Raw genomic sequence first — 19,292 nt, 5'->3', positions numbered from 1 at the left:
TAGACACCTCCACAAGTTTATCTCTACATATAGATTCATTCTCGATTCGAATATGTTTTTGAATTTTCTGCAAAGAATAATCTTCGTTTTTATGAAAGATTCTTTCCCTATAGCTCATTTAAGTTGGTGGTAATTTTGTCAAACTTCTAACTGAATTTGTAACTCTAAATATGATACATATTTAAATATTCACATATATCCAAATATTACAAGTCTTTTTTATATGTTACAATATATGACACTTATTGTCACATTATTTAATCTAGATATCATATTATAAAATAATATAACATGATAAAATAATTTTTATATATTTAAAAAAAAAAGGCAGAAATAATGTAATATCTATAATTTTGAAACGTACAAGTAATACAGAAAATAATTCATTGACTTTACGTCCAGGTTGTATATGGCATGGTTGACGTTTACTCGTATTAGAAACGTTTTGAAGCAACTGCCTACATGCTCTCAATTATTCTTGTTATATATTATTTCGAAGGATAAAATAATACTAAAATATTTGACTTTTGAAGGAGGAAAATAATTATGTAAAACACATGAGAACATATATGTGTAACTAACTTCAAACAAAAAGTCTTGCTGGAAAAAATTATAAGTTTTGGAAATAGCAACCAAAAAGAAAATTAATATTTTTATTATTTTTGTATAAAAAATTAGTTTGATTTTTGAATGTCCATGATTTATAACGACACTATTTACTTCATTAAAATTTTAATCAAAAGTAAGACAAATTCAAGTACGGTGTTGATATGTAAATATTTTTAACTATTTAAATTTTGTTATGTAATTTAACACCAACTACTTTGTGCTAAATGTAGACAAATGTTTCCATCGCAATTGAATTTATAGACATGAGACGACAATGTATACGGTAGACGAATACAATTAGTGGTGGGTCCAAATTTAAATATATAAATAATATGTTTAATAATAATATATTGATAACCATATTTTTTTTTTAAAGAGATATTGATAACCATATTAAAATTTAACAAAAAGACCAAGTCAACAAATTGAAATATGATGAACAGCATTACTCTTTCAAATATAAATACTCAAACTAAACTTTTATTTATTACTGAAAATAACGACATACAGTGCTTATTTGAAAGTTTATTAGAGCAAGAATTGGAAAGTTTAGGGTAATTATTTTATAACTATGTCCAAAATTTGAGATATTTTATTGTAAAAGTTAAAAAAATAAAAAACTTATTTATCTATTTTTGCCGAAACTAAAAAAATTTCAAGCTGTTTTTGTTGTTGGCAATTAAATTAATTACTAAAGATCATTTTCTTCTTTGTTATACTAAATTTTAGGATAAATACTAATCTTTTTCATCTTCTTACCAAGCATGCAAGCAAAGTATAGTACATGCCACAATCCACCTAATGGGATAGTACAAGTTCTAGTACAGTTGACAATTCAAGTAATTCTTTTAAATAAAACAAAAAAACAAAATCTCGTTAATATTTTACTTATAATAATAATAACAATAATTGATGGGCAAATGGTAGTAGTACACATGCCGCCACCTACAAATTTTGCAAATAAAAAAAATTATAAACGGACTAACCCCAAAATTGAGCCAATGACATTAACATTATAAAAACCTCCACCTTAGTGGAAATAGCACAAACCGTAAAGAAATTAAAAATAGACATTTCTCTTAAGACAAAAGCCATATACTAATCACTAATAGAAATGGCTTTTCAGGTCAACTTTGCTTCTTTGGTTGCTTGTTTAGCCCTGTGCTTCCTAGTGGTTGCTGCCCACGATGGCCACAACCAAATGCCTGGAATGGACATGACTCCTTCCCCTCAGCCGCATGATCATGGTGCCAATCATGGCGGCTTTGCATATCCCTCATTGATGGTGGGAGTTTTGGCTCTCGTTTTCTCCTTTCTGGCTTACAGGGAAAGAGCCTGAGCTTTTTTCTTTCCTTCTTCTCTTCTAGAGGATTATTGTGTTTTGTGATCTTACCTTACTTTTCTTGAAATAATAACACTTATGTACATGTACATGACTTTTTATGTCATTGTTTATGTCATGTTCTTTTTTTTTCTGAACTTATTAGTTCTGGATTTTCATGATGTTGGGAAAAATTACGCGAATTTTCTTATGAATCAGATTAGTGAGAATAAAAATAGTAGCGGAAATAACACACACGCAAAAATGTCTAAATCTGCTGCAATTCTTTTACTGAAACTGAGAACAAAAATACACAAAGTGTTTACAACACTTCTCACAACCCACACCCCAATTATACCCAAGAATTTTTTTCTCACAAAAATTCTCTCAAAAGCTTTTCTCTCTCTAAGCTTGTCTTCTTTTTGTTTTGGGATATTTGAGAATGAATACATAAAACTAATTTATAGGTTTTTCTAAACCATATAAACCACACATTTTTTTTTAGTCGTCCTATATATACTAATTAATATAAGCCTTTCCTTATTTTAGTAAAGCTATATTAATAACTCTTAATATAGGAATATCTAAATATAGTATTCATTTTCTTAACAATCTCCCACTTGAAGACTGATTTCAATCTGTCTTCACACTTTACTCTATGCAGCAGAGCTTTTCGTTCTTGTTACTCTTGCAGGTCAACTAAAGTTGAACACAACTTCAGTTTCTCAATCGTCACCGTCTTTGTCAACATATCTGCTGGATTCTTACTTCCTTGGATCTTCTTCAGTATTAACACTTCATCTTCCAATAAAGATCTGATGAAATGATAACGAAGTCCAATATGCTTGGTTCTAGAATGAAATGCTGAATTCTTTGCCAGGTGGATCGCACTCTGACTATCACTATGCAAAACATTATTCTCTTGCTTGAATCCTAGCTCATTTAACAAACCTTGAAGCCATATCATCTCTTTACTGGCTTCAGTCACTGCTACGTACTCAGCCTCTGTAGTGGATAAAGCTACAATCTTTTGCATTTGAGACATCCAACTAACAGCTGTATTTCCAACAGTGAATATATAACCCGTGGTGCTTTTCCGGTGATCAACTTCACCTCCGAAGTCTGCATCTACATAGCCTTGTACTTTTAATTCACCTTTTCCAAAGTACAAACACTTATCTGTGGTGCCTCGTAGATACCTCAAAATCCACTTCACTGCTTCCCAGTGAGCTTTTCCTGGATTTGACATAAACCTGCTAACAACTCCCACTGCGTGTCCAATATCTGGTCTTGTACAAACCATCGCATACATCAAACTCCCAATAGCTGAGGCATAAGGAATCTTAGCCATGAAATCTCTGGCTTCCTTTGTCTCAGGGGACTGACCCTTGGATAGGCGAAAATGACTTGCCAACGGTGTACTAACTAGCTTGGCATTGCCCATGTTGAACCTCTGCAAAACACGTTTGATGTACTCTGACTGAGACAACTGCAAAATCCTTCTATGCTTATCTCTTGTGATTTGCATTCCAAGAATCTTCTTTGCTGGACCTAAATCCTTCATGTCAAACTCTTTTAACAATTGCTACCTCAACCTTCTGATATCATCCATATCTGGACCTGCTACTAACATATCATCAACATAAAGTAGCAAAATGATAAAGCTGGACCTATATCTTTTGAAATAGCAGCAGTGGTCAGCGTTGCACTTCTGGAAGCCTTCCTTGTGCATAAAATCGTCAAACTTTTTGTACCACTTCCTTGGGGCTTGTTTTAGGCCATACAAACTCTTCTTAAGTTTGCATACCATGTTCTTCTTCCCATTCTCTGAAAAACCTTCTGGTTGATGCATGTATATCTCCTCATCCAAGTCTCCATGAAGAAATGCAGTCTTCCCGTCTAACTGTTCAAGATGAAGATTTTTAATGGCAACAATACTCAACACTAATCTAATAGTATTGAGCTTCACAACAGGAGCAAAAATCTCAGTATAGTCAACTCCTTCCTTCTGCTAAAATCCTTTGACTACTAATTGGGCTTTATATCTCTTAGAGCCATCATGTTCTTTCTTCACCCGGTACACCCATTTGTTGTGAAGTGCCTTCTTACCCATGGGTAACTCAACTAGTTCCCATGTCTGGTTGGAAATCAAAGACTGCATCTCGTCTTTCATGGCAAGCTCCCACTTGCTTGCATCACAAGTCTGACATGCTTCATCATAGCATTCAGGCTCTCCTTCATCAGTCAACAACAAATAGTTCATATATCTCCTATTAGGCACATGAGGTCGAGAAGACCTTCTCAATACAGGAGCTGGAGTAGGAGGTAGCGTTGTGGCAGACTGTTGTGTACCGCTTTGTCCAACAAGTTTCTCTCCCTGAGGACTTGTCTCAATCGACTCTGTCACAGAACTATCTGGGTCATAATCTCCATCTACAAATATTGGCCCACTATGCTCTGAGTCAATAGCGTCAATTTTGTGTTTGTCCTTGTACATCACTCTTTCGTTGAAAATCACATCTCTAATACGAATGACCTTTTTGTTTTCATCATCCCAAATACGGTAGCCAAACTCATCCCCGCCATAGCCAGTGAAAGTGCATTTCTTAGATTTAGGATCAAGTTTATTCCTACCTTGATCACTAATATGCACATAAGCTACACAACCGAAAACTTTTAGATGTGATAGGTTTATATCTTTTCCACTCCATACCTCCTCTGGTATTCTGTGCTCTAGTGGACTTGATGGGCCTCAATTAATCAAGTAAGTTGCTGTGTTGACTGCTTCTGCCCAGAACTGCTTTGGTAAACCTGACTGTATACGCATGCTTCTCGCTCTTTCTGTCAATGTTCGGTTCATACGCTCAACTACACCATTATGTTGAGGTGTGCCTGGCACGGTTCTCTCCATTCTGATTCCATGCTCATAACAAAACTTCTTGAATATGTTGTCTTCATATTCACCACCATTGTCAGCTCTAAACTTTTTAATCTTCAGACCTGTCTCATTTTCAACCATAGCTTTCCATCTCTTGAAAGCCTCAAGCACTTCGGACTTATTCTTTAGAAAGTAAACCCATACCTTCCGAGAATGATCATCGATAAAAGTCACAAAGTAGTGTTTCCCACCAATGGATGATGTAGTCGTTGGTCCCCAAACATCAGAGTGAACAAGCTCTAATCTTTCCTTCTTTGGGGTTCTACTACTTGTCTGAAAGCTTACCCTCTTCTGCTTTCCAAGTATGCATTCTTCACACATGTCTATCTCAACTGATCGTAGACCTAGGAGTTTTCCCTTCGAATGCATGAGTTTCATCCCTTTCTCACTCATGTGGCCAAGTCTCTGGTGCCACATATTGGAATTTTCATTCCTTATTGCAACTGAAATTGAATAGCACCCACCTGCTGTCATGTAAAGTGTGCCGCTCTTTTTGCCATGAGCAACCGTCATTGCACCCTTTGAAATCTTCCAATTATCACCTTGGAAGTTTGTAGTGTAGCCTTCACTAGCCAACTGCCCTACTGAGATCAAGTTTTTTCTTAGGTCGGGAATATGCCTGACATCCTTCAGCTCCCAAACAGACCCATTTAACTTAATCTTCACTGCACCTTTACCAACAATATCACAAGGTTGGTCATCACCAAGGTATACCTTTCCAAGGTTTCTAGAGACATACCTCTCAAAGAATTCTTTTTTTGAAGTAGCGTGGAATGATGATCCAGAGTCTAACACCCAAGATTCTTCCTTGCTCTCTAGAGAGCATATCAATGCATCATCTCCTTCTGGGGTAGAAGTAACATTTGCCTCTGCCTTCCCATCTTGGCTTTTCGGTGCACTCTTGCACTGATTTTTGTAGTGTCCAATCTTACGGTAATTCCAACACTCGATGGTCTTCGAGCTCTGGGAATTATTGGGATTCCTAGATTTGGACCTCCTATCTCTGGATTTACCTCGATAGTTCGATCTTCCATGGCCATTCCCTCTAGTTGAATTTCTCCCTCTTGACTCTGTATGTAATACTGAAGAAGTTGATGATTCACTCGACTCTCTCCGTCGGATCTCTTCACTGAGAACTAGATCACGAACATCGTCAAATTTTAACTTATTGCTTCCCGATGAGCTACTCACAGCTCTGACTGTAGCATTCCAACTGTCTGGTAGAGAAGACAAAAGTATTAAGGCTCGTACTTCTTCGTCAAATTCAATTCCAACTGAACTCAATTGGGTTGTGACTGTATTGAGTTCATTTAGATGTTGAGCTACCTATGCGCCTTCCGTCATCTGCAAATTGAATAACCGCCTCATCAAATGAACTTTGTTAGAGGCCGATGGCTTCTCATACATATTAGAGAGTGCTGCCATAAGACCCGCTGTGGTCTTTTCCTTTGCTATATTGAAAGCAACATTGCGAGATAACGTCAATCGAATAACTCCGAGGGCTTGTCTATCGAGAAGATTCCATTCTTCATCTTTCATACCCTCTGGCTTCTTTTGTGAGAGAGGTTGATAAAGCTTTTTCTGGTATAGGTAGTCTTCAATTTGCATCTTCCAAAATCCAAAATCTGCGCCATCGAACTTCTCGAGTTTCACCTTTCCTTCGTCTGTAGCCATTGATCCCACTCAAATCTGACTTTCTGGTAGAATTTGTAACCAAAGCTTTGATACCAGTTGTTGGGAAAAATTACGCGAATTTTCTTATGAATTAGATTAGTGAGAATAAAAATAATAGCGGAAATAACACACACGCAAAAATGTCTAAATCTGCTGCAATTCTTTTACTGAAACTGAGAAACAAAAATACACAAAATGTTTACAACACTTCTCACAACCCACACCCCAATTATACCCAAGAATTTTTTTCTCACAAAAATTCTCTCAAAAGCTTTTCTCTCTCTAAGCTTGTCTTCTTTTTGTTTTGGGATATATGAGAATGAATACATAAAACTAATTTATAGGTTTTTCTAAACCATATAAACCACACATTTTTTTTTAGTTTTCCTATATATACTAATTAATATAAGCCTTTCCTTATTTTAGTAAAGCTATATTAATAACTCTTAATATAGGAATATCTAAATATAGTATTCATTTTCTTAACACATGATTTCTTTGATGTACTTTCCATGCTATGTCATGATCATAGTCTAACACTGTGTAAAAAAAATTTATGAATAAAAGAGAATAAACTGGGATTTGTGAACAGGGATTATACATTTTGTCTATACCAGTTATGTTAATCTATTAACACAACAAAACATATCATATCGATACTTTTTTGTCAAGCTAATTAAAAAGAAAGACAAAAAAAACAGATAAAAAGATATTTGAGGAATATATGGCATGACTTTGAGAGAAATATACATATCTAATTGTGTATGCATATATACTAAACTAGTACTGTGAATTTAACTTGGTGGTAGAACCTGAGAGGTATGAAACATCAATAGCTGCATGTACTGCTGCTCATACGGGAAGCACATCCTCATCTACAATGAAGTATGTGTTATGTGGAAAATAAATGGCCCCTATCTTTTAATTTTTAATGCCTACAAACAAGAAAGAACCAGCCACTTTTTTTAAGTAGAAAGAAATATTCACTTCCCATAGAGGTAGGGGACTATATTGTGTTCTCTTCTACAACTATTTCACTCGAAATTCTCTTAACATATTCATAAATTCTCTCATCATTTACAGTTGGTGGAATACTAGTTTGACCATCTCCAATGAAGTCAATCTCAGCAGAACATCGATGTACAACCGCTTAACCCTTGATGACCTACACTCCAGAAATTATATATTAGATTTCATTTTAGAAAGTTCTATCTTCTCCCAAGTTTATTCTACTACTCTTTCCCTTGGATCATTTGTAAATGGCACAAGTATGTTACCTCTTCTATTCTTTCCCTTAGAGCATTGAAGCATTTCTTGGTGAAAGCTCTGAAAGTACCGGCTATTGTAGCTGAGTCAGGGATAACATTAAGCATAGCCACCGACACTACCTACACAATTTGAATGTCTTCTATAAAAGACATTATAAAGATTCAAAGACTTCAAGATCAGATGACAATTCACATACCCCTACCTCAACATGGTTTCAAGAGTACTTAATTACAATACCTGTGAATCTAAAGGGCCTATCTCTCTAGAGACTATGCTTTGCAAGCTAATTACTGAAGTTGAAGCTGCAAAACTGGATCAATGGATTGTTGTGGTATCGCGACGTGATCACCTTTAACGCTGATTTTTGATGTGAAGCTACCGCTGCAAGCTAGAAACTTTCTAGGCCTTGCTACAACAGAACCTATGGGAATGAAAGGTGCTACGTGCAAACCAAGGATGGCTTCTACTTTTTCTAGTGCCCCTTTTTGATCATGTCCTTGGAACCTACACCTCGTTCCAAAGCTGGTTGGAACATAAGAACTACATTCTCCTGCAATCAACGACAAAACATAAATAACTGATAAGTGATAGACTAATGCAGAAAAGGTATCTCTTTCATTTATGATAATCACATATAAATACAAACTTTAGAAACAAATATTTGTTGAAGTTCCACAAATAAATTTGCGTGAAGATAAAAAATAATTCCTAAGATTTTGGATTTCCAATTTTGAATGAGAATTATGTTTGAAATAATAATCAAGACTAAGTCAGTGCACACGTGGCCTCTACTATGCCCCCTCAAGATGGAGCTTGGGAGAGGAGTCCAATCTTGTTTTTGAGATAAACAAAATGAGCACGCGAAAGTGGTTTAGTAAGAGCATTTGTAAGTTGATCTTTGGAGACACATGAGCTACACGCAGGATGCCATGTTGACCTTGGTCACGTATGAAGTGCAAGTCAATAGCAACGTGTTTCATTCGTGAGTGGAACACAGGATTAGAACAAAGCTATTTTGCACCAACATTATCATAGTAAATAACAGGAGAACAAGATAATTGTACACCAAGATCAATGATAAGATAGCTCAGCCATTTAAGTTATGTTGTTGTATATGTCTATGATTACTCAGACTTTGTAGATGATCTTCCAACAGTCTTTTGTTTTGTGGAGCTCCATGAGACTGGATTGCGCCTGAGATAGATGATATAAGAACTTGTGGAAGAAAAATAATCTTTATTTCTTGCCAAATCTGCATCAGAAAATGTATGTAGGCTCATGGGGGATTGGCGATATATTTGAAGGCCTTCATTGATGGTGCCACAAAGATATCTCAATAAGTGCTTAACAAAGGTCCAATGGTCAGCTATTGGGTTATACATATATTGAGAGAGCTTATTAACAGAATAAGCAAGATAAAGTCTTGTTACTACGAGATATGGGAGACTTCCAACAATGGCTCGATACTCTATAGGATTAGTCAAGTGAGTTCCTAAATGTAAGGTGAGTGATGGACATGTTGGAAGAGGAGTAAGCACTGGTTTTGCTTCAATCATATGAGTTCGAACCAATATGTCCACAACGTTTCGTCTCTCCAAGAGCAATATGCCATGTTTATTTGGAATCACTTCAACACCTAAGAAATAGGATAATTGACCAAGATCTTTCGCTGAAAAAAAAAGAGCAAGAGCACTGACAAAAGAGTCAACCAATTGAGTATCATCACAAGTTATAATTATATCATCAACATATACACGGAGATAAACAACATTGTCAGTAGATTTAAGAATAAATTGTGATGTATCGACATGAGAATTTTTGAACCCAGACTTAAGAAGGAATGTGCGAAGTGCATGGTACCAAGCACGAGGTGCTTGTTTAAGTCCATAGATTTCTTTGCATAGTTTGCAAACATAGGAGGTATGATATTGATCAATAAAACCAGGGGGTTGTTGCATGAACACATTCTGCAAGATGCCCTTGAAGAAAAGCATTATTCACATCAAGTTGTCGCAAGTCCCATTTTTTGAGAAACTGCAAGACTAAGAACAACTCGTATGTTTGTGGGCTTGACAACAGGACTGAAAGTTTCGACATAATCGATTCCTAGGCATTGATGAAAGCCCTTTGCTACAAAGTGTGCCTTGTACCTGTCAATAGAGCCATCAGAATTACGTTTAATACGATAATTCAATTTACATCCGACTATGTTTTGGTTAGAAGTGGGTGGCACAAGGTCCCAAGTGCCATTGCGAACTAATGCATAATACTATGTAGACATGGATGTGGCACTTATTTATGTTCAAAGGCAGTGGATGTGGCAAGTTAAGTATGGAGGTTCATTTTCTTGATGGGTTTGTGAATATTATTTCTGGCTCGTGTGGTCATGGAGTGTGAGGGGATTCGATTGGGGTCAGGTGGGTGGTGGTGTTGGTGAGTTTTCTAATGGTGGGTCATGTACATGTGTATTGGATGTATGTGAGGTGATTGTTTGGTGGGTTTCAGTGGGAGTGGATGATGGAGTTGTTATAGGGGATTGTGTGGTAGCTTTACAAGGAGTTTGTTGTGAGACTTCAACTTGAAATGGTGTGGTGAGTGGTTGTGGATGACTTGGTGAGTCAACTTGAATAGGTGGAGGTATCCATGTGGAAATATACATAGGTGAAGGACATTGAGGTTGGTTGGACAACTTATTAAAAGGAAATTGAGACTCAACAAATTTAACATGTCTAGAAAAATATATTTTTGAGTTTGTTGGATCCAAACAATAATAGGCATTTTGGGTTAGAGAGTATCCTAAAAAAACACAAGGTTTGAATTTTATTCTAGCTTATGGGATGTGTAAGGTTTAAGCTAGGGCTAGCAGAGACAACCAAATGTTTTTAACATTGAATAGTTGGGTGGGGTACGAAATATTTTTTGAAATGGAGAAATGAGATTTAGTGTGGGTGTAGGCATTCGATTTATGAGATATACCGCACTGGCAAATGCATAAGACTAGTAGGAGAGTGATAGGGAAGCATGAGCGAGTAATACAAGTTCGTTTTAAAAAATATGAAGATGTCTTCTTTTAGAGTATCCATTGTGCTCTGGAGTGAGAGGAGGAGTTGTCAAATGTGAAATTCCTAATGTAACGCCCTACTACCATAGAGCCGTTACTAAGTGAGTTTAAAAATGTGCAATTAACTCGTTAAGCGAGGTTTTTAGAGCAAAAGCGTGCTTTAAACAAAAAAGTCAAGGCTGTAACCTTTAAAAGTACTTCATTTCACTAAAAGTTCCAGTTATTTAACACTTGGGATCCCAAAACAAGGTTTGTAAACTATTTACAACTCAAAATAGTTACACAGTGGATAAACTATCAAAAACAAAATTTAGTGCAACCATTTCTCAAAAATGCCCCCAACCAAAGCGGTCGGGCAAGCCAAACATGTACGCGCCACCCCCACGCTCTCCGTACTCATGGCTGGTTGACTTTCTCTTTGCCCTTACCTGCAACACAGAGCACCCGTGAGCCGAAGCCCAGCAAGAAAACTCAAACAGTACATAACATATGCATAATATACAGTCACTACAGCAGATAGCTCATAACTAGTCAGACAGGCCATATAATCAAACACATATACGACCATGCCGTCCCAGAGGCGTTACCAAAGCCTGGGATCTCGGTCTATACTGTAAGGATATCCCATGTATCCACTGGGGTCTCACCCTAACCACGAGCACTCCATGTGCTAAGTGGTATTCTCAGCCCCACTGTCGTTCTCGGCCCTTCGCCGTTCCCGGCCTTCGCCGTTCTTTCTGCTATTTCCACATTTAGCATTATCAAATAACAGTCAAATATATAATCATTCATGTAATGCTACATCCTAGCTATAATACAGTCTAGGGCCGCGCCCTGCAACAAAACTATGGGCCTAAGCCCTGCTATACGGGTGCTACAGTTTTCTTACCTGTATCCTGAGCTTTCTGATGCACTAAGGCTGCGAGCACGGTCCTCTAACCCGAGCCTCTCCAAAGACCTAGTCACAACACATATAAAACATCCTTTAATACTAATCAATCCAAAACCACTTCCCGGGACCAATCCCACACTCTCGAGACCCCCAAATTCCTAAAACAATTCATCGGAATCATCCCCCGAACCCCCGGAGCAAAAGCTCAAAATTACAAAATTCCATGTCCTGAAAATAGCCTAGCGCCGCGGCGCTGCCCTAGAGGGCCGCGACGCCCAGCAAGTTAGCAAGCCTCCCCTGTCCAGAAACAGCCTCGCGCCACGGCGCCCAAGAACAGGGCCGCGGCACTCCTTCGCGAACCCAGAAATCTGGGTTTTTCCCTTGCATTTCCCCGAGCCAAAACACTCCCAAATCATCCCAAACTCACACCTAAGCCCCAAAACCAATTCAAAACCCCAAATAGACCATTCAACAACCTATAAACATCATAACCCAGCTCAATTACACAATCACTCCCATAAATCACACTTTAGTTTCATGCCTTAATAGTTCAAACCAGAAAGTTAAAAGCTTAAACCCAAACCTAAGCCACACTTCAAATTCCATAATTCATAACAGAAATAAACTTTATAATTACACAAAATCCTTACCTTGAATGAAGAATCCAACCCTAACTCCCTTCCTTCCAGATCCAAGCTGAGCCTTCTAATTCCACAAGCTGAATTCTCACAAAACCAGCCATGACTATCTTTCAATTTACATTCTTACCTTCTAGAAATCAAGTTGAAAACTTAACAAAACAGCGGGATAAATCCTTACCTCAAAGTAGTCCTTGACCTGAGTTTGATTCCACACCCTTAAGCTCTTCACTAGCCTCAAAGAATCTCAGCTCACTTCCTCTTCCACTTTGCCTTCTAGGTTCTTAGTTTTTCCTTTTCCTTCTTGAGTTCTCTAGACCTCCAAAACTTGGCTTTTGTCATATTTAGCGTAAAGTATCGTATATATTCATTTCCCTTAGCTAAAGCTATCTAAACCTTGCCAAAAGACCATCCTATCCCTCCATCAAAATCCCTTCCTAACTAAACCTCAAGGGCACTCTTGTCCTTTCACCTATATTGCAATTCTACCACTTTTCCATCTAAAATCTGTTACCCTCAATAGTTACTAATGGTTACCCAGGTTACTCAATCACCAATAACCATTCACCACAAATTCTCAATTCAACTCACAAAATTCCCCAAAATACCCCTAGGCTCCTCCCGAGCCAGGTATAAAATCCCGTTGTGACTTTTGAGTTATCTAGCTCTCTAGGACCGTCTCGGCACGTGCATCACATTAATATCACCACACCCACATGGTACAAACTACATAGTATAATTATCACATTTATGCCCTCAACGGGCTAAAATTACCAATTTACCCCTATCATGCCAACGGGGCCCACATGCATATTTATACCACCTAAACATGCATTCTAATCACATATTCATTTAAATTCATATATTATCATATTAATTTACTTATTGCCCTCCAGGCACGCTAATCAAGGTCCTAAACCTTATTAGCAACTTAGGGTGTTACACCTAAGGTGGAGAGCAAGTTAGCTAGAGCAATGTATTCACCCCCATTGTCTGAGTATAGAGTTTTAATGGCTGATTGAAAATATTTTTCTCTGATTGTGTTGAATCTAATGAAAACATCTATTACTTCAGATTTTTTTTTGATGGGATAAAAGCTTATATATTTAGTGAAATGTACAAGAAAAATGACAAAGTATTTAAATCCATTAACTGATAAAATTGGAGAGGTCCACCCATCAGAAAATATGATTTCTTGAGTGGATAGTAGGATAAAGACATTTGGTGGATTTTATTTCAAAGAAAAGCATTACAGGAAAAATCATTTGGCAATGATGATGACAATTCTAAATTATTGTTGGAAACAATATGCTTTACGATTGGGAATGCAGGATGTCCTAGTCTATGATGCCAGTCATATGAACTGGTTTTTATTGTGGAAAATGCAATTAAAGGAGGGAATTTTGGCCACTCATAAATACCATCTCTAGTTTGTCCTCTCAGCAGTGTTGCCCTTGTGCGAAGCAACTTCACAAGAAAAGATTCAGGTAAGAACACTATTGAAACTTTGTTAGATCTGGAAAACTGAGATATAGAAATTAAATTCTTTTGCATTGAGGGTACACATAAAACATTATTTAATGTAAAAGTATTGTGAGGTGTTTTGAGAGAGGTGGAACCAGTGTGGGTTATAGGAAGATTGGTGCCATCTCCGATCATGATATCATCATTGCCTGTGTATGAAGAGTAATGAAAGGTTATGGAGGTCAGAAGTGACATGAAGAGATGCACCACTCTCCATAAGCCAAGATGGTGTTATTGAAGGGTAGGTGGCAAGAATGGCCTATGAGTGCCATGGAGGTCTTCATGTAGATGGGTTTGGTGTTGGAGACATTTGGATCGACATGAGTCAGAATGACGGGTAATTCTTTGTTGTGTGTCCCTTGATTATGTAGATCTGACAGAGATCAAGATATTGTCTTGGAGGAGGTCGAAGACTTTTCGGGAGCAATGAACCTGAGTTTATAGTGGTTGATTGATGTTGATCGGTTCCTCACTCTAATCACCAAGATATGGTCTTGGAGGAAGGGCTTCATGTGTGTTGTGTATGATTATTGGAGCGCCAAATTTTTGTGGATTTGGTAGTGGGATTGGATGTAGCTGGAAAGTGGGGAGGTGCTGGTAGTGTGGCTAATTGAAGAGAAGCTTCAAAGTTGAGAAGTTTCTGATGCAATTCCTCAAAGGTAATAGAGGTATCTCTAGCTTGGATGGCAATAACTAATTCTTTATAACCATCACCCAGACCATCAAGAATTTTATCTACGATGTCTTATTCATTCATTGGAGCTCCTAAAAGGACAAGCTCATGTGCTTTGGTTTTGACTTATTGCATGAATTCAGTGATGTTGAGAGAGCATTTTGTGACATTTTTGAGTTGGGTTCTGATTTTTTTGATGCGACCATGAGAGGGCTTGGCAAATGTGTTGTCCAGGATAGTCTAAGCTTGTCTTGAAGTTTTGTCTTGGGCTATGAGGGGAGTGATTGTTGATGAGATGGCATTAAGGATTAGTTGATCTTGACGAATCCAAACATTATAGTCAGGATTTGGTGTGGATATATCTAAATTTGTAATGGTTGCTGGAGGACATGGTTTGGAACCATCAACATAGCCTAAAATGTCATATCCAATGAAGAGACTTTCGAATTGGAGCTTCCAAGAGAGTTAATTGGTAGAGTTTAGTTTGAGTGGGGTTTGATTAGAGTCTTGTTTGATTCCTTGGTGTTGAGAATGGTAGGATTGGTGTTGTTATTGGTCATTAGATGGGATACAAGGAAGAGGAAAAAAATTGATAATGATGATTGGATCGATTTAAGGCTATGATACCATGATATAATAATGCAGAAAAGGTATCTCTTTCAATTATGATAATCACATATAAATACAAACTTTAGAAACAAATATTTTTTGAAGTTCCACCAATAAAGTTGGGTGAAGATAAAAACTAATTCGTAAGATTTTGGATTTACAATTTTGAATGAGAATTACGTTTGAAATAATAATCAAGACTAAGTCAGTGAACACGTAGCCTTTATTAATAAGTTCATAATCCGAAGAGAAGAGAAAAGAATGTTTAAAAATCAAAAAGCTTGGTTTAATTTGACTTCACCTATAAAACATCTTGAAGTTCTTTAAGTATCATTACAGCGCCAAGGAGCATGGTGACATGAGCATCGTGGCCGCATGCATGCATTTTTCCATCTTTTTTTGTTTTGTGCGTCCATTACACCAACTCCTACTAAAATCAAATCACATTCCAAAGTCTATTTCACTTGGAAAAGTATAACTTATTTTTCTTTTATTTTCAAAAACCTTTATCAGAAACCCCTTATTTATTATAGCCTGCTCTGTCCAAAATTAAATAATCTAGATACTAAATTATCTGGTGTAGAAATTCGGTTACCAAAATAACCCTATTTTTATAGGTGTATTTTTATCATTGTTTGTTTTTGTTAGCTGTGATTTTTGTTTTGTATTGAAGGGGGTTTATCACTCTTAGGTCATATACGTTTTCATTTTTTACTGGACATTGAATCTAGAGAAAGAAAAGCTCCAAGATTACTCCAAGATTTGAGAGTGTTTGGTGTGAGGAAAGCCACAGTTCTTTTTTAGTGTAGTGAGTTACACGGACTTCATCGTAAATGGTTGTGAGGATTAGGTTGAGTGAATAGATCTCATTGTTTGTATTGTTTCGTTCATTAGAGCAGAAAATATCATCTCGTTGAGGGAAGTTCAAGTGGACGTAGGCTCATATTATTGGGCTAAACCTCTATAATATTTGGTTGTTTCTTTTTCTTTTAGTTACTGTTTTGTGTTTGTAGGTATAACAAGAAGAAGTTAAACTATAGAGTCTCTTAATCTCTATACCAATGTTATTCCAATTATGTCTATTCTCACAAATGATCTTGCCAAATCTTATCATTAACCCTTTTCTCTATCTAGTAAGACAATTACAAGTATGTTGCCTGAGATTTTCATCATTCTCATCTTCAAATTTTTTAAAGCTTTTTTTTCGTTGTCGTGAATACGTGATGAATATTTAAATGTAACAGAAAACTCCATTAACAAAGTATCAAAGGAAATTTTAGGCAACAAAGTCAATGAGCACAGTTGACTGAAAAAACAATAGAATTGGATAGCTAAATTTTTTTTAAGAAAAATAGTTCCAAAAAATAAATGAATAAAAATTAAACATGCCCGTGAAGACAAAATACATGAATAGGCAACGCATCCATATCTGATCTGAGAGCAATGAAGGGTGGAGAACCAGACCCAATAGTAGCAACTACGTCGGTTCGAGCCACGGACCATCGGTAAGATATGCCAAGTAGGTCAAGCTCATACCTAATAAGCTCACTAGTTTGAACCTCTATATAGGCAAGTTCTGGGTTCTCATGGATTCTTCTTATTATGCTCTTCATCCATTTCACCATTTTGGGCTCATAGCCAACCCCACAATTTTCTCTCTCAACAGGCTATCATAGCATGATTTTGAGGAATTCAAGCATTTTTCACCTGAAAAAGTTTGGAGAATCAAAGAGAGGCTGAAAGATATGGTAATGGAGGTTATTAGAACCCTTAATTTTCTATAAGATAGTTTTATAGTTAGATTAGTTTAGCTAATCTGGTAATTAGTTAGAGTCTTGTTACTTTTCTTTTCTTTGAGTTGTATTCTTAGCTATATATATAGCTAAGACCCCTTTCTTTGTAATTGAGTGAGACCATTTTCTCCACAAATCAATAAAGTTTTTTACTTCTTTTTCCTAATATGGTATCAGCGCAAACCCTTCTCCATTGAAGATGGTCCGAACAAGAAATCGCTCTTCACACCCTATTCTAGAGGCTACGGCTCCAACTGCTCCGTCACCGCCTGGTCCATCCGACAACGCCATTCCAGGTGCTCCACCTCCAAATTCAGATCTTCATGCTTCTCATGAATCTGCTGAAGGTGTTCATGCGTGACATCCAATCGTTATTCTTCCTTCACATCTCAAGATCGTCCTCACCATGAAGATGTGCAAAGCCCTTATTTTTTGGCAATGGTGACCACTCAAGTCTCATCCTTTCTTTTCCACCCCTGACTAAGAAAAATTTCCCCTCTTGGAGGTGTGATTTCCGAACCTCCATTGGAGCAAAGAACAAATTTGTGTTCCTTATGGGTACTATTCCCATCCTAGCCCCAAATGACCTTAATTTCACTTCTTGGCATAGATGCAATCAAATGGTTATGTCTTGGCTCCTACATTTTGTCTCACCCGAAATTAAGAGTAGCATACCTTGATACAACTTTAGCTATGTGGACTGAGCTCAACAATAGATTCGACCAAGGGAACGAGCCAAGAATCTTTGAATTGCGCAATACCCTCTTCAACCTTCATCAAGGTGATGATTCAGTATGTTCTCACTTTACAAAATTGAAATCTATGTGGGATGCGATTAATGAACTTAGACCTCGTGTTCCTTGTAGTTGTGTTGCCTCTATTAACAATCTTGATCATCACAATCAAGATCAAGTTCTTTAGTTTTTGATGGAATTAAATGAATCTTTTCATGTTGGGCCAAATCTTGTTGATGGACCCTTTTCCTAATCTTTCTAAAGTCTTTTCCATGGCGATTCAAGAAGAAAGCCAAGGACTATTAGACCCAAAACACCACATCTCCATTTCAGCCGCACAATCCCAACCTTCTCAGAATCCTAAACAAAATTCCTCATCTTCTACCAATTCCAACCTCCTTCACAACAACCCCACTCTCAATAACCCCACTATGAGAAAAAAGAAACTTTGCCCTACTTGTACCCACTATCATAAACTAGGTCACTTGAAAAAGAAGTGTTATTTCTTACATAACTTTCCTCCAGGTTATGGCCACCCACCAACACACCTACTACCACCAATGTTTATGATAGAAAGAACTCACATTAGTACACCAATGAGAATGCCTCAAAGACCTTTCAAGTATAAACTCCTACATCAAGCTCGACAAGTCTAACACCTCAACATTTCCAACAACTCATTTCCATTCTCAACCAACAGTTTCAACAAACTCACAACCATTCAGAACACAACCCCAGGACTAAGACAACCCTTGTTTTGAACAATTTTTCTTGTAACAAAAGCCTATTCCCATCTGATTTTTGGATACTTGATAGTTGTGCCACACACCACATTTGTTTTGATATTAATAGTTTTGCTTCTTTTGATAGAAAACTCATCGTCACTCACATTACTTTGCCTAATGGTCATAAATGTAATGCCCTGAATTCTCCGATGAGTTTAACGGCATGAATAGTAGGGCGGGAGGGCCATATTTGTTTCATTATGTGATTAATTGATAAATGCATGTATATGTTGATTATATTATGATATGATGTGAAATGCATGCATGTGAGTCCATATCTCCTATTGCAGGGGTGTGATGGTAATTTGGCCCGTTGAGGGTAATTTGTGTATTTGGGTGCATAACTTGATTTGTGAATGAGATTCCATTATTATGGAGATATATTCGAGCTATTGAACATGAGACGGTTATTTTTAGTGGATTAGCGGTTTTACCATAATGGGGTCAATTTTGGGGTAATAGAAATGTTCATTTGATGATAAATTGGAAATATTTGATATCAGGGTGAAATTTTGGAGGTTTTGACTATAATGTCCTCGGGGGTGTTTTCGGGACCCTGATCATTAGGTTTTATTTGAGGTTACTTAAGTTTGAAGTATCTTATCAAATAGAACATACAATAAGAAAACCTTCCGTTCTCCCTTTTCAAAGTCTGTTTTACCGTTTAAGCCTTTTTGACGAAATCTTGAGTTCTAGGAGTCGGAATCGAGTGAGGATCGAGGCATAGCGATCCTAGGGAAGATTAGAAGCTTCTTAATCGAAGGATTCGATG

The 19,292-nt window shown here is 37.1% G+C and overlaps 1 pseudogene; it reads right to left on the bottom strand.

Moving 5' to 3' along the window:
* Positions 1-7,322: 7,322 nt before the first annotated feature.
* LOC133825114 (IAA-amino acid hydrolase ILR1-like 4) lies at positions 7,323-18,642 on the bottom strand (annotated as a pseudogene).
* Positions 18,643-19,292: the final 650 nt, after the last annotated feature.

The sequence above is a fragment of the Humulus lupulus genome, chromosome 3 (genome assembly GCF_963169125.1).
Source record: "Humulus lupulus chromosome 3, drHumLupu1.1, whole genome shotgun sequence".
Taxonomy (NCBI): Eukaryota; Viridiplantae; Streptophyta; class Magnoliopsida; order Rosales; family Cannabaceae; genus Humulus; species Humulus lupulus.
This window is presented reverse-complemented; position numbering and strand designations above follow the sequence as displayed.